This window comes from Leptonychotes weddellii, chromosome 7, assembly GCF_054177405.1.
Source record: "Leptonychotes weddellii isolate Sample4059 chromosome 7, ASM5417740v2, whole genome shotgun sequence".
In the NCBI taxonomy this organism is placed as follows: Eukaryota; Metazoa; Chordata; class Mammalia; order Carnivora; family Phocidae; genus Leptonychotes; species Leptonychotes weddellii.
The window spans coordinates 131,072,064-131,087,722 of NC_138375.1; the positions used below are offsets into that span (position 1 = coordinate 131,072,064).

At 43.8% G+C, this 15,659-nt stretch overlaps 1 long non-coding RNA gene and 1 pseudogene across 1 annotated transcript in view; one reads left to right on the forward strand and one right to left on the reverse strand.

Annotated features, from left to right (window-relative positions):
* LOC102733175 (ubiquitin-conjugating enzyme E2 U pseudogene) overlaps positions 1 to 934 on the forward strand; it is an 8,434-nt pseudogene extending 7,500 nt beyond the window's left edge.
* The window catches only part of LOC145722767 (uncharacterized), a 93,721-nt gene that overhangs the window by 69,118 nt on the left and 8,944 nt on the right, over positions 1 to 15,659 (reverse strand). The gene's annotated exons all lie outside the window — the stretch shown is intronic.

Sequence of the window (15,659 nt, forward strand, 5' to 3'; positions counted from 1 at the left end):
CTCTCTCTCTGTCAAATAAATAAATAAATAACCAGGCTCCGCCACTCATCACTTGTGCAAAAGAGACATAAAAGGAAATGCAAAGCATAACCCAGGTCTTGAGGGCCTGTTCGAGGTTTTCTTAAAATTAAGCAACAGTTGAAGGAGAACAATTTTAAGGGTATTACTGCCTTTCCTGTAAGTGAAGATCTAATGGAATAGGGAGCCGATATTGAAGGTCTACAAAATACATTTTGGCATGGATTATTCTTCCAACTGAAAATAAACTTTACGTCACAATACAATTTTGTCCCTCCAGTTGTGAAATTCCTAACAATTCCTTTTCATCCAAATGTAGACCAAAATACTGGTCGGGCTTGTATAGATATTTTGGATGACCCCGATAAGTGGAATACAAGCTATACCTTGAGCAGCATCTTACTTACCCTCCAGGTTATGCTTTCTAATCCAGTGCTAGAAAATCCAGTGAATTTGGAAGCAGCCCAAATGCTGATTAAAGATGAATCTCTGTACAAACAAGAAGTTCTAAGACTTTTCAACCAACCAACACAATTGAGAAATAACAGCCCTGAGTTTCCTAAAGATCCAGATAAACTTATCAGATCAACTAAAGCAATCTCATTTAATGATTACTACAAGACATGGTCCGGAATAGCAACATCAAAAGCCACAGAATACTATGGAAGTCCATGTAAGGTGGTCTAGCCTTATCTTTTGTCCTTTTGTATATATTAATCTCCTAATTATTCTCAACTTGTCTTGCTTTCCAAGACTAATTGACATATATTTATAATCAGAAGGCGATAAACTTTTCTGTTACCTCTATATATGAAACATTCAACAACCCTTAATTTAGTTCCTCTTTTGTATAGAGTCCTGGACTGAAGCCTCATTCAAAGTCAGAAAGAAAGATAGACAATTGGAGGAATAAAAGATGACGTTCTCAAAAAAAAAAAAAAAATTAAGCAACAGTTTCATTCCTTAAGCAGTTCCCCATTTTGCCTCTGTGCACCTCCAACTCTTTCTCCCCCACATCACTCAGAGCAGAGTACTTTTAAAATCCCAGATCTGCTCATTTTGTGCTCTTAATGCATGGATCAGGTCTCTTAGATCCTTTGTGCCATGCTTAGCATACAGTTGGTAATAGGTAATAACATCTAATACAGACATACCTCATTTTATTACATCTTGCTTTATTGCACTTTGCAAATTTCGCAGTTTTTACAAATTGATGGTTTGTGGGCAACCTTGCATCGGGCAAGACTGTCAGCCCCGTTTTTCCAACAGCATGTGTTCACTCACTCCATGTCTGTGTCATATTTCATTGATTTTTGCAATATTTCAAACTTTTTCATTATGACTCTATTTGTCATGGGGATCTGGGATGAGGGATTATAACTCACTGAAAGTTCAGATGATGGTTAGCATTTTTTAGCCATAAAGTGTTGTTGTTTTTTTTAATTAAGGTATGTACCTTGTGGGGGGTTTTGAGACGTAATGTTATCTCGCACTTAATAGACTACAGTATAGTGTGAATACGACTTTCATATGCACTGGGAAACCAAAAAATTCACTTGACTCACTTTACTGTGATACTCACTTTATTTTGGCAGTCTGAAACCAAACCTGCAGTACCTCTGAGGTCTGCCTATACTTCATGCGCTCTCAGTATATGCCAAGCATTGCTCCAAACAGTTTAACATGCAAAAACACATTAAATTCTTAAAACAAGCCATTAAAAAATGGTATGAACTATTATCCCAATTTTCTGGATGAAAGAAGCGAGAAACAGTGAGTTAAGTATCTTGCCCAAAGGGAAGTAGCTGAGAAATGTGAAAGCTGGAATTCAAGCCAGGTGGATGCTAAATCCAGAGCCTACCCGCCGACCATGAGGTCCTACCGCCTTGCTTTAAATAAAAGAAGGAGCATGAAGAATGACTTTATAAAACAAACAGGTGCAATTCACTCAGATCAAAGCAGTGCTACATTTTATACAGTTGCCTTTTTAAAGGGGACACTTCATTTCAACACCCCCAATGGAAAGAAAGTTTAATTTACTCTCCTAGATAATCGTAAAAAGATTAAAAGTAGATGCGCTAACTTGACATAAAGCTCCTGGGAACAATAAAATTCAAACCAAGATAAATTATCATTTCATTGCTACTACGTGTCATACGGACTTGCTAGTTAATATGCCCGGAGTGTGCTGTTTCATTTATCCACCCCGTGCCCTGCAGTTCAAATACCCAATCACAGCCATCGGCACTAATTTGCTGTTTGTATCAGGGCTTCTACTCTCAATCCATATACTAATAACTTCTGTTTTTACAATGCTTTGCAACGTAGCAATTACCTTCTTATACATCATCTCACTTAATCTTCACAACAGCCCTATGAGACTGGCATTATAATTCTCATTTTTTTCACTCGCATCTAGTGACAAGCAGGGGGTTTAAGTAATTTTTTCAAGCTCACACAGCTTGTGAGTGGCAGACTACAGACTCAAGTCTCAACCCAAACTTCAAGTGTAAGCCCTTACCTATCACACAAAACTAGACAAAAAGAGACACGGCTTTTACCAGGATATCAAATTCTATGACTTGTGGGGCCACACAGACTAAAACGGAGTAATAATATTTATGGTTATGTTAGAATCTTGTCTCAGAAGAGCTCAAATACCTTATGCTTCATTAATCTTGCCAGATGTCTCTAACGGGTCCTAACAGGGAAGGCCAAGGACTGGACGAGAGCGCCCATCGGTCCTGATGCCAACAACCCACCCAGCACGCCCAGCTCTCTGACTCCCCAGTGGCTCCCTAGTCAGGCGACATGGCCTCAGCTTTCTTTGCTTTCCAGTCACAGAACACAGAGGAAGAAGTTGAAAGTAACCTCCTTGTTTCCAAGGAAGATGTGTTTAGGTATCTCTCTAACAAAAAGAGCAAAGTGGAAGAAAGATCACAGATTCACAGAAGAGTAAGCAGAAGAGGTGACAGATCTCATTTTTCCACTCAGTACTTGACTAGCTTTGGGCAAATCTCTCCCCAGGCCCCTGACGGCTCATCTATTAGAAAAAAACAGGCGTCTAGGGGCAGCTGGGTGGCTCAGTCGATTAAACACCTGCCTTCAGCTCAGGTCATGATCCCAGGGTCCTGGGATCGAGCCCCGCGTCGGGCTCCCTGCTCAGTGGGGAGTCTGCTTCTCCCTCTCCCTCTCCTACTCCCCCTGCTTGTGCTTTCTCTCTCTCTGTGTCAAATAAATAAATAAAATCTTAAAAAAAAGAAAAAAAAACAGGTGTCTAGGTCAGGCCTCTGCAAATGAGGGCCTGTGGGTCAGATCCTGCCCAACGCCCGTTTTATAAATCAGGTTGATTCGAACACGGCCACATCCGTCCATCATTTATCACTGACGGCTGCTTTCACACGAAAGTGGAGCTAAGCAATTGAGACAGAAACCATCTGGCCTGCGAAGCCTCAAATATTTACTACCTGGCCCTTACAGAAGAAGGCTGGCAAAGCCTTTGCCCTCTGGCTACAAATCTCTGGCCATAACAGAATATTAAAAAAAAAAACTGTATTTGAATTCCAAAATAGCCATGAGAAACAAGGAGGGGGATGCTTTGGCACATACATTTCTGAGGACTCCGTGAAAGATAGAAGATGACTGGGATCCAAGGAAATGGGAAGCCTTGGCCCATAGCATACACAAGAAAGGGGCAGCCACAGAAGGTAGGGACGAGCCCAGGGAACGCCTCGCTCACACAAGGAGGCCAGAGAGGACGGGGGTCCCTGCACAGCAGGCAGCATGGCTGGGTAGGCACCCTAAGCAAGCGGTCCATGCCCAGCTTCAGCAGCAATAGGCATCCGCCCCCAGACTGGAGCCCTGAGGTGGAAACCATGAGCCGGGACATAAGGACAGTGTCCCTGGTGACTGGCCACCCACAACCCCCTCCAGAAAAAAGGGGTTTGTATCCCAGGGAGAATAGCTACTGGTATATTCTCCCCACTGGCATAGTCCCCCAGTCCCTGGAGAATGGTGTCATAAAGAGATGAAGCATCCACAGGGGAGGAGAGAGGGAATTTAGCTACAGGGTGAGTACATGTTGCCTACCCTTAGCACCATGACTGAGCGGCCCAGGTACAAACACAGCCTCATGTCTGAGTAGACAGTGTTCCTAAAGCAAACAGAACAAGACTTTAGATAACAGCATAAAATATATAAAGACCCCTCTGGAATAAATTTAAAAAGACTATGAATCTAAAGAAAAACAACAACAACAACAACAACCTAGCCAAAGGATATGAAAAGGCAAGGCAACTCGCCAAAGAAAAATCACCAATGGGGGGCACCTGGGTGGCTCAGATGGTTAGGCGTCTGCCTTCGGCTCAGGTCATGATCCCAGGGTCCTGGGATCGAGTCCCGCATCGGGCTTCCTGCTCAGCGGGGAGCCTGCTTCTCCCTCTCCCACTGCCTCTCTCCCTGCTCATGCTCTCTCCCTCTCTCTCTCTCTCTCTATCTCTGTGTCTCAAATGAATAAATAAATAAAAAAAAAAGAAAAAAGAAAAATCACCAATGGCTGTAAATACGTTTAAAGGTTCGAATTCGAGTAACAGAATTCAGGAGGACTCAGACTCAAACAACAATTACCTGCTACCCGTGCCCCCTGCCCCCATCGGACCAGTAAAACTCCGACAGGGCAAACAACTGTTGTTGAGGGAGGAGGTGCACTTTATCAGCCTAGTTAGCATTAAATATGCATATTTCCTTTATTTTTTTAAGGATTTATTTATTTTAGAGGGGGCAGGGGGAGAGGGAGAGAGACTCTCAAGCAGACTCCGAGCTGAGCCTGGAGCCCGACACAGGGCTCGATCTCACGACCCCGAGATCATGACCTGAGCCAAAGACAGACGCTTAACCGACTGAGCCACCCAGCCGCCCCTAGAGCATATTTTTAAGTAAAGAATGCAAGTTCCATGCCAGAGCACAGATAATGACATAATTCGTGTAGGGACATATATAAAACAAGCCTACGTATTTCTCTGTGTGCATACATGTGTGTAAATTCAGAGAAACAGATGAAAAAGGAGGCACACTACATTGAGGACAGTGATTGAGGAGAGGAGCAGGGAAGAGGGGCCAAGGAGACATCTCACTTGATCTATATTGTTAGAATTCTGAACAGTAAGTATGCACTTAGTTATTACATGTTTAATTATAAGATCTTGAAAGAAAAAATGTCTGAAGGAAATAAAATATTCACTCTATATTTTTATTTTTTTTAAGTAGGCTTCATGCCCCATGTGGGGCTTAAACTCATGACCCCGAGATCAAAACCTGAGATCAAGAGTCAGATGCCCCACCAACCAAGCCACCCAGGCACCCCCCATTCTATATTTTTTAATGACTGGCATAAACAGCATTTCTTTAAAGACACACAAAAGGGGCGCCTGGGTGGCTCAGTCGTTAAGCGTCTGCCTTCGGCTCAGGTCATGATCCTGGGGTCCTGGGATCGAGCCCCGCATCGGGCTCCCTGCTCTGCGGGAAGCCTGCTTCTCCCTCTCCCACTCCCCCTGCTATGTTCCTGCTCTCGCTATCTCTCTCTCTGTCAAATAAATAAATAAAATCTTAAAAAAAATAAATAAATAAAGACACACAAAAGTATTAGTAGCCATTATTAGCATTACGCATGATCTCCGTTTTCTACTTTTTGTCTTCAGTTTCCCAAACCGAAAATTACATGACTTTTGTAATTATGAAATGATTTACATCATGAATCGGATAAATTAAGTGGAGAGGATTGGATCAGAAAGATGATCTCTGAAGTTATTTCCGTTCTGAGTTCTGGACTCTCTGATGGTTTGCTTCAACAGCAAAAATGATCCAAACAGCAGAAAACGACAGGAAATTGGCAGTTTGACCAAGTGGTTCCTCGGAGAATACATGAGGAGACATCTAACTATTCACAGTGGGGAAATATAGAGTGGGGCCATCGACAGGCACAAAAGTGCTCGGGTGAGCATGTGGGCGGGGCAGAGAGGAGCACCCCACAGTCAGTGGGGAGACTAGACTGATAAAGACCATGGCCTTCTCCCCGTTGGTAAGGCTTCTCGTACTAGCCCCTGGAGGAAAGGGCACAGGGATCAACCCATCCTCCTCCAGCAGAGACGGGAGGCGAAAAAAGAATTGAGAGGGTGTCCAAGGCCCAAGGCCAAGGCCCAAGGTCCAAGGCTCATGCATAACTCAAAAGCAAATTGACCTGTCCTCTGGACACGCATAAGAAATTGGCTTATTCTTTTGGCCAAAAGCGAGTGCCAGAGCAAATAGGCGATGAAAGCAATTGGCAAAAGGAAGACTTCCCTTCAGCTGCTGGAGAGCCCCTAAAGGCCATGATAAAACAAACAAACAAACCAAAAAAACCTTGATTTTATGGAAGAGGTAATTGGGAAACCTCAGCTGTGTTCTGGGGACAGAGACACACCAGAACACACTAAAAAGAGATGTCCACTGAGCCCTGACCCAGGCCCTTGGGGATGAGAATGCAAAAGGTAATTAAACCAAAAAGGTTGATGTCTTTGCATGAATGAAGATAAGAGCAGCAGAATCTTAAGAATAAAACCACAAAACAGCTGTTCTGTTCTATTGGGGTTTAAATTCCCGGATCCCTGATCACTAACCGCGTGACCTTGCCCCACCCTCTCATTCTGTGTATTACAGGCGCAGGTCTGGTGCATGGAAGATTTGCGATCAATATTAGCAGCCTTCCCCCCACCTCTCACTTTTCTCCTTCCCTCTTATATTTATAGATTTATGCAGATACCAGAGATATTTTTAGTACTGCTTCCAACCCACTGAAATAAATTATGCTACAGGAAGTAATTTGTTTACAAAGCAGACCCACGAATCTGAATGCTAAAAAGGAATTCCCTTCCCAAGTATAAAAATAAGGAGTCACTTATTGATTAGCAAATAACCTGCTGGCAGGCAAAAAATGGGAGCTTGACTTAAATACACCTTGAATTTTCCCACAACGCCCCCCCCACCCCCGCAACCTGAAAACCCTACAGAAGACCATGCAGCAGTTTTGTGGGGACAGAAAGCAGGATCGGTCATCAGAGGAAAGTCAGAGCCTGGAAACTTCCTAAGGATCATCATACAACAATCTGTCGCTCTGTCATTCCAATTCTACCTCCATCTGGTAAGTGTCTGAGATCGGCTTCCCCAGAGGCAGACCCTGAGATGCGGAGTTGTGTGAAACTGATTTATTAGGAAGTATTCTGAGGAACAAACAGTGGGGGAGTAGAGGAGGAGACAGGATAGGGAAGGAAGCCATGCAAGGATGAGATTTCACACCAAGTCTTAGAGAATTAGCATTCGTTCAACCCCACAGGAGGAAGAGGTGGGGCGGGGGGACCTCTGGAGACAGTGGAAGCCACTGTCCCATCAGGAGCAAGGGACACTGAGTATTTATTGTCTCACACCTGCCTTTCACCAGGTAAGGGCTGGGTCTGGGGGCACTGGATTCCCAGGCACTCCCTGCTCTCCTTGCACTAAGCAAAGGTATCTCTAGTGGCCTCAAGGACAGTCCTTCCTGAGAGAAAGCAGTGCACAGGTCAATGGAATTGACACTGAGGAGATCTGGGCAGATATTGTCAGCATATGCGGGTATCTGTCCTGAAATCTATCCGCAGGACCTCTCCTGCTAACTCATTTTAAAAGAAACAGAACACAAACAATGAATCATGGAACACTACATCTAAAACTAACGATGTAATGTAGGGGATTAACATAAGAATAAAAAAAAATTAAAATTAAAAAAAAAAAAAGAAACAGAACATATACCCTGGCATTTCTCAATAGCATACATTTTGTTTCCATACACGAGCACAAATTAATCCAAATATTCATCTGAACAGATTCCATTGTAAAATGCAAGTTCATCTTAACTCCGGATGTCAGAAGAAATTCTACATTCTTCGCTTGTACAGCCCCATTTGCAAATGCTTAAAAGAGATCCTGTTCAAGTATTGTTCTGGAAAGCACAGAGGGCATAAGCCGCCCCAGCGACTGGATTCCACGGTCCTCAGAAAGTCTAGGAATATGTCTGAGATGATCACAAAAAGTGCACGGCACCTTGTTCAAATGAACTGTTTGGAGAATTGATTTATTTAATGGGTATTTTTATCAATGTAATCCAAACACAGAGTTGAGGAATCAGACACACTACAAAGCCAATTGAGAGAAACCACACACACTTCTCTCACTTTCCCCAAATGTCCACTCGACTTCCCAGGATCTAACAGTTTCAACTGTGCCAAGTGTTTCTTCCAGTGTTCACCTTCCATGTTTCTAAATAATATGTTTCTTCTGCCATTTGCTCACTTCAAAATTTGGTATGTTATTGACTGATTTCCAAATATGGGAAATGTTAATTTAGCTTTTAAATTCCTACCACCTATCTACAAACCTCCAAATCAGTATAACGTGACAACTTACATTTAAATCTATTGTGAATGGGGCACCTGGGTGGCTCAGTTAGTTAAGAGCCCGACTCTTGATTTCGGCTCACATCATGATCTCAGGGTCCTGGGATCGAGCCCCACATCAAGCTCCATGCTCAGCACAGAGTCTAGTTGAGATTCTCTCTCTCCCTCTCTCTGCCCCTCCACCTGCTCTCTCTCTCTCTAAAATGGATGAATAAATTTTTAAAAATAAAAAATAAAAAAATTGTAGTATGTTATAATTATATCAAATTGAAGTGCATATGATATTATGCTAATTATATAATCATAATGCAATCTAGTGAATATATATTAATTATAACATAAACAGTAAAATATTATTTGATTCCATTTGTTACAAAATATTTCTATTTCAGATTATAATTATATATTTATGTTACTTGTTATATTGTTACAGGTAATCATGTTGTGATTTTTTATTTTTTAAAGATTTCATTCATTTATTTGACACAGAGAGAGAGAGAGAGACAAAGAGAGAGAGCGCACACACAGGTAGACAGAGCGACAGGCAGAGGGAGAGGGAGAAGCAGGCTCCCCACTGAGCAGGGAGCCCGATGCGGGGCTCGATCCCAGGACCCTGGGATCATGACCTGAGCTGAAGGCAGATGCTCAGTGACTGAGCCACCAGGCGTCCTGTGTTGTGACTTCTAATATTGTATTACATGACTATTAAATCATGTTATAATAGGGTTTGGTTTTATATCCACGTTTTCCTATATTATATTGGTTTTCTAGATTATAAACAAGAATAGCTTGCTTTTGTGTTCAACTATTCAACTACTGTTAGTTAAACTCCCCTGTGCACCAGCTCCCATGCTAAACACTTGGAATAGAGTTGTAACCAAAGCCCCGTGGCCCCCTGGCTCTGACATTCCAGTAGGAGGCTATAAACCCTATAAATAATTAAATTCAGAAGTTGGTAGGTGTGTTAAAAAACAATAACAACAACAACAGGATCTCCTTAGTTTTCAAAATACTATGCTAGTTTTCTAGGTACTGTGCTTAATTTTTCTTCACATGCTCCTTTGTATCTGTCAAATGCCTACCAGTATTACTTTTCAAATGTTCAAACATAACCAGATAATCTGATTTTTCTTTTTTTAAAGCCCAGTATGGAGCCCAACACAGGGCTTGAACTCACGACCCTGACATCAAGACCTGAGCGGATATCAAGAGTCAAATGCTTAACCGAGTGAGCCGCCCAGGTGCCCCTATAATCTGATTTTTAAAAATATCTCTCCACCAGCAGAGAGTTGGGCATTTACTGAGGTACGTCCAAATATCAGTATTAGGAATTTTTTATTTATTTATTTTTTATCTGAACACTTCCCCTCTCCTCCCTGGTTATCGGTGTCTGAGAAGAGAAACGGGCAGCGTGATTCTCAGTACGCAGCCTTTTGTTTACCCCTACTGTATGCAACCATGAGTTCTGCCCCTGCCGTCCACGGTGACAATATCCCTCAAGCTGGAGCACAGGCTCCCAGTCAGTTCTCAGTGAGGATGTGCCGTCTTCAGGATGCAGTATCCACATGGCATCAGAGATCTCTAAGAAGAATACATGGATCCAGGAACCAAGGCACAGAAGCAGAAATCGCCCCTTTATCTTCATTCCCAATATCCCACTGCAGCATTTCAGTTCTGGGCACTGTTAGGCTCAGGGCTAAACGTCCTGGTCCACAGATGGGGGGCACGCTCTTGCCAGAGAACACAGCAAAGGTCTCCGCGAACTGCAGGTTGAGACTGCATCCTGGGTCCTTTGAACCCCTGGTGTCCAGGGAACAACAGACAAGAAGAGCACTCACCACCAGGGCAGTTGTGATTGCCCCTGATTATCAGGTGGAGATGGAGACGAGGAGGAATATGTGTGGAATTCAGGTGATCCACGAGGATACCCGTTGGGACTCGTCCGTCCAGTTGTGAATGTAAATGGACAAGCACGACAGCCCCAACCAGAGGAGGACAGACTACCAGGAGCTCAGACCCCTCCAGAATGAGGGCCTGGGTCACACTCCCTGGTAAAGCACCGAGGACCGCTGAAAACAGGGGAACTTAGAATGGATAGTGTAAGAGGAAAATGATGACTACCAGAGGCAGCCCCAAGACTGTCCCACCACCTCCCTGCTGCTAAGTCTCCCCACATGAACAGAGCCAGCTGGAACCCTGAGGGACCTGCCCCTTGAGCGTGTGGATCCATAAGACATAGGGTGTCAATGGTGGCAGCCATGGAAGGATGCCACTCAAACCTCCCTTCAAGAAAGAATTTGCTGTTCAGCTTCAAGGAGTGCATCCAGGGGACATCCTCTGGCTGACAGCACCCTCAAGATCTGCCTCAGCTTTTGATTGGAGGCCACACTCTTCCCAGGCTGCCATCAGCCCACGACTAAGCATCTCTGCCCAGGGTGGGGCTCTAGAAGCAACCATTGCCCTGTTGACTTTGTCAGATGGCCATCGAGGTCTGCACCTTGCCATCCCCCATCCTCCTTCCTCTCTTCTTTTTCCACAGATGTGAGGTTCCATCATAGCCTGAAAGCTTTCCATACCTGATCCCGTTTCATCCCCCTTTAATCTTTCAAAAGCTTTATATCCACTTCCAATGCTCATTCTCAGAAGCATCTATTTCCTGGAGGACTTGACTGACACATCAGTCCAGCAGCCTCTGAATGATAAGGGATGAAGTATGCATCCCATGGTCATATACCTCCTGCACACCCTGTTTTCTATAAAGTGTGTCCCTTGGTGCTACATGATGCCATGCAGGACCCAGTGATGGTGAGTCATTCTTTAAGCCCTTGAACAGCGGTTCTGATGGAGACGTTACTGGTGGAAAGGTCAAACCCATAATCAGAGTGTCTATCCCAGCCACAATGAAGTGTTGCTCCTTCTAGTGTAGAAGTTCAATTTAATCCATTTGCCACCAAGTGGCAATTTGCTCACCTTGAGGAGTATCAGGAGCTCAGCATCAGGCAGCGGCAGTTAGCTAAGTCTAAATGGAGAGAACCCACACTGATGGGTCCCTACCTAGCCTTTGTACTCCCACTGTGATTACTCCATTCATTAAGCTCATTGCCCAAGCACTGGGATGGCCAGCAAAAAAGGTTGGCTGACATCAACTGGCTGAGTCATTGTGTCCCCGTGGCCAGTGACTATTGCCCAGTAGATGCTGTCTGTGGCATGCTAGCGTGCATAATTCACACTTCAAGTCTACTCCCAGATGTCCAACCATGTGCCTCCTCCCAAAAATCCCTCAGGCCCCTGACTAATTAGCTAAGCCATTGCCGCTGCTCATCAATCCTTATATATCCTTACCTGGGGCCACTTCTCCTTCCACACAGCGAATGACTACACTGCCCAAAGCTCTGCCCATAGGTAGTATTTCCCCACAATGCTGTGTATCAAAACCACCCCTCAGCGGGAATAAGATATGAGAGGAATGAATTTTCACCTTCACCAAATATAGCAGGGCTACTCATCCATGAACCTGGCTCAGGTTTTCCCACCTTCAACAGCTGAGTGTAGGGGACCTCCCGTGAAGTCAAGGCAGGTGTGAGCTAAGGGAAAGGCTTCATTGGAAATCTTACAGAGTCATTCCTAGCAATTCCGGCTTCTCTACCCAATTTAGTGGGGCCATATTGTCTTCCAAGCTTCCAAGACCCATCCCAGCAGAATATTAGACTTATCTCCAGGGTCCTTGCCAGGCTGTTAAATCCTATATCAAAGAAGAGTATCTTATAGTTTAAAAAAAAAAAAAATCTCCCCTATACAACTTTAAATTCCATCCCCTAATCCAACACCTCACTATTCACTCCCCAGCATGCTCTCCTGGTTGCCAGTCGGTCCCGTGGCACCTTCTGCATTTAACACCCCTCCCCTCCACTAGCAAACCTAACCTCTCCCCATCGGGTCATGCTAAGGCTTGACCTTAGCTATTGGTCTGATGGCTAGGAAGAGAGAAGGGGCAAATTGGGATGCCTAGGTGGCTCAGTCATTAAGCGTCTGCCTTCGGCTCAGGTCATGATCCCAGGGTCCTGGGATGGAGTCCCGCATCGGGCACCTTGCTCAGTGGGGAACCTGTGTGCAGGCACACACACATGCTCTCTCTCTTTCTCTGACAAATAAAATAAATAATCTTTAAATTCGTGGGTAAAGGGGATTGGGTCAGGACACCAAAATCGTCCACCACATCCCCCACTCACTAAATGTTTCAAACACGAGCACTGCTTGGCCAGATTGATATGTAGTGGATTTAAAATATCTATTTCAAAATGAAGATATTGAGACAGGAGTTGTGCCCATCGGGAACCCAAAAAATTATGCCCAACCATAAAAAGAAACGTATCATTTGCACTCCAGGGACTCTGAATGAGAAATCCAGATGGTGCTGCAAACTCAGAAAAGGTTAGCTATCATAGATCATCCAAGAGGAATCAAGTGTTAAAAAAACAAAAACAAAAACAGAAACACCAGGCATTGATTGTGAAGGAGGCAAGGGAGTCCAGGCCACTGATTGTATAACAGAACGCACATGGGGCGCCTGGGTGGCTCAGTTGGTTAAGTGACTGCCTTCAGCTCAGGTCATGATCCTGGAGTCCCTAGATCGAGTCCCGCATCAGGCTCCGTGCTCGGCGGGCAGTCTGCTTCTCCCACTGACTCTCCCCCCTCTCACATACCCTCTCTCCCATTCTCTCTCTCTCAAATAAATAAATGAAATCTTTAAAAAAAAAAAAAACAGAACACACATGATTAAAATAAATAAACTAAAAAATAGGTAGGGATTCGAAATAAAACACACCTTCTATTAACTTTACATAAGGCTAAGCATCTCATAATTCATTATATCAGAAAATTAATGTACTCTATAAATTCTAAAGAGAAAATGTGCAAAGAAGGGCTTTAAAGACATTTTTAGCTCGTATTTCTCTGTTTGAATTCATCAGCTCCCTTCTGGTTTCCAATCTGTCACAAGAAAAAGTACCTAATTGACTGCAATTTCAGCATTGGTGGAAAACAGAAACAATCCAAAGGCCAATAATAGAGTCGAAATGCCTTTCTCTTTTACCAAAAAGTAGGTTTGCATCCAAAGACACGGGCTTTGAAAAATGCATTATTTATTTAGCACCGAGAATAGGGAAGCCAGGCTCTGTTCGGGAGTTCTCTTGCTTTCTGTTATCAAAATGTCATTCTACTCTACAGCCACGCTTCCTACATAAGAGGCTTGCTATTTCCATTTAAAATGTTTAGACCTTTTCCTCAGAGAGCAAAAGAGAACTCACACAGTAGAGCCTTCTGAGCCTTTCAATATGGAAATTGTCCAAATAAGGTACAAATTCAGCACAGTGATTTGGGGGGGGGGGGAGAAGGACCTTGAGAAAACATTGATATATCTGCATTTCAGTTTCCTTCCAAAAATCAGAAATTTCCAGCACTAACAGGGGAAGAAAAGTAAAGCTTTGCACGATTCTGGCATACCTCCAGAGCATCCACAATTACCAACATGTGGTCTGGTCACATATTTAAAAAGAAATGTAGGAAGTTGAGGTAAAAAAAGGGAACAAAGATGGATGTGAGGGAAAGTTTAGAACCTTGAGGAATATAAACACCACATCTTGGGTTTTGACAGATACCTACTGCTTTTCCAGTGAAAGAAATACTTATACGTGGTTGAATTTCTATACTCTAATCTCGAAAGCAAAGAATGTCGTATGGAAACTATAGACTTTCTCGAGTAGAGTTCATTCGAAAATATAAGGGAAAAGCTTTGAAGAAGCCCAGGCCTAGAATCACAAGATTTTGAGCTGAAGGGGTGAGAAAATCATTTCCCAGATAAGAAGGTTAGTTAATAGGCACTTCACTCGGATGTTTCTTTTTTTTTTTTTTTTAAAGATTTTATTTATTTATTTGAGAGAGAGAGAATGAGAGACAGAGAGCACAAGAGGGAAGAGGATCAGAGGGAGAAGCAGACCCCCCGCCGAGCAGGGAGCCCGATGCGGGACTCGATCCCAGGACTCCAGGATCATGACCTGAGCTGAAAAGCAGTCGCTTAACCAACTGAGCCACCCAGGCACCCCCACTCGGATGTTTCTTATAACGTTTACAAGATAGGCAGAGCTGTTCACTAATACGTTCCTTCGGATTTGCAAGAAATGCCAGTACAGGGGCATCTGGGTGGCTCAGTCGTTAAGCGTCTGCCTTCGGCTCAGGTCGTGATCCCAGGGTCCTGGGATCAAGTCCTGTATCAGGCTCCTTGCTTCTCCCTCTCCCTTGCCCCTCACTCGTGTGCTCTCTCTCTCAAATAAATATTTTTTTAAAAATGCCAGTACAAATCATCTAGGGGGTCCACTGTTGGCATCTCAAATCAGTGTAGAAACTGGTTGTCTCTTAAATAAATGGCATGGGGATGACTGGCCAAACTGGGGGAGAAAAGGAAGTTAGACCTCTATTCCATCAGTTATAAAAATAAAATACAGAGCCATGAAAGAGGTCATCTTTAAATTGAGAGTTCTAAATAAATATAGACAATTCTGTCGATACCTACTGCTATACTTCAGAGGATATCTGTAATGAGAAGGCAGGAGCCACGTAAAGATCTGGGTAAAGAAAAACCTGTGCAGAGGCCCGGATACTGGAAAAAGCTTGCCACGCTCAAGGTCAAAGAAATCCAACGCGGCTACAGTGAAGAGAGCAAGGGAGAAAGCAGAAGAATGTGAGGTCCCAGAGCTGGGAAAGAACAAGATTCTAGGTCATGTCAAGGAACCTGGATTTTATTCTAAGTATAATGGACGTTTTCGAGTGTTTTCAGCAAGGTGATATGATCTGATTTATGCTTGAGAAAGACGGGGCAGAAAAGCAGAGCCGGGGACTGGAAATAATGTACCAATTGCAGGGACTTTGACTAATTGGTCATCGAGGTAAGAAAGCAGTGAAGGAGCAAGCCCAGGCTGTAGCCAAGACTGGATTGTGTGCCATTTACCTGGGGGGCCAGGGGGAGGGGGGTTGACTTGGGAGGAGAGGAGTGAATGGTTCTATTTTGGACATATTACATCCCAGATGCCTAACAGGCATTCCTATGGTAAGAACCAGTTCGATATCTGAGTGGGGAGCCCAGGGAAGAGATTTGGGGCTAGAAATAACAATTTGAGGATTCTC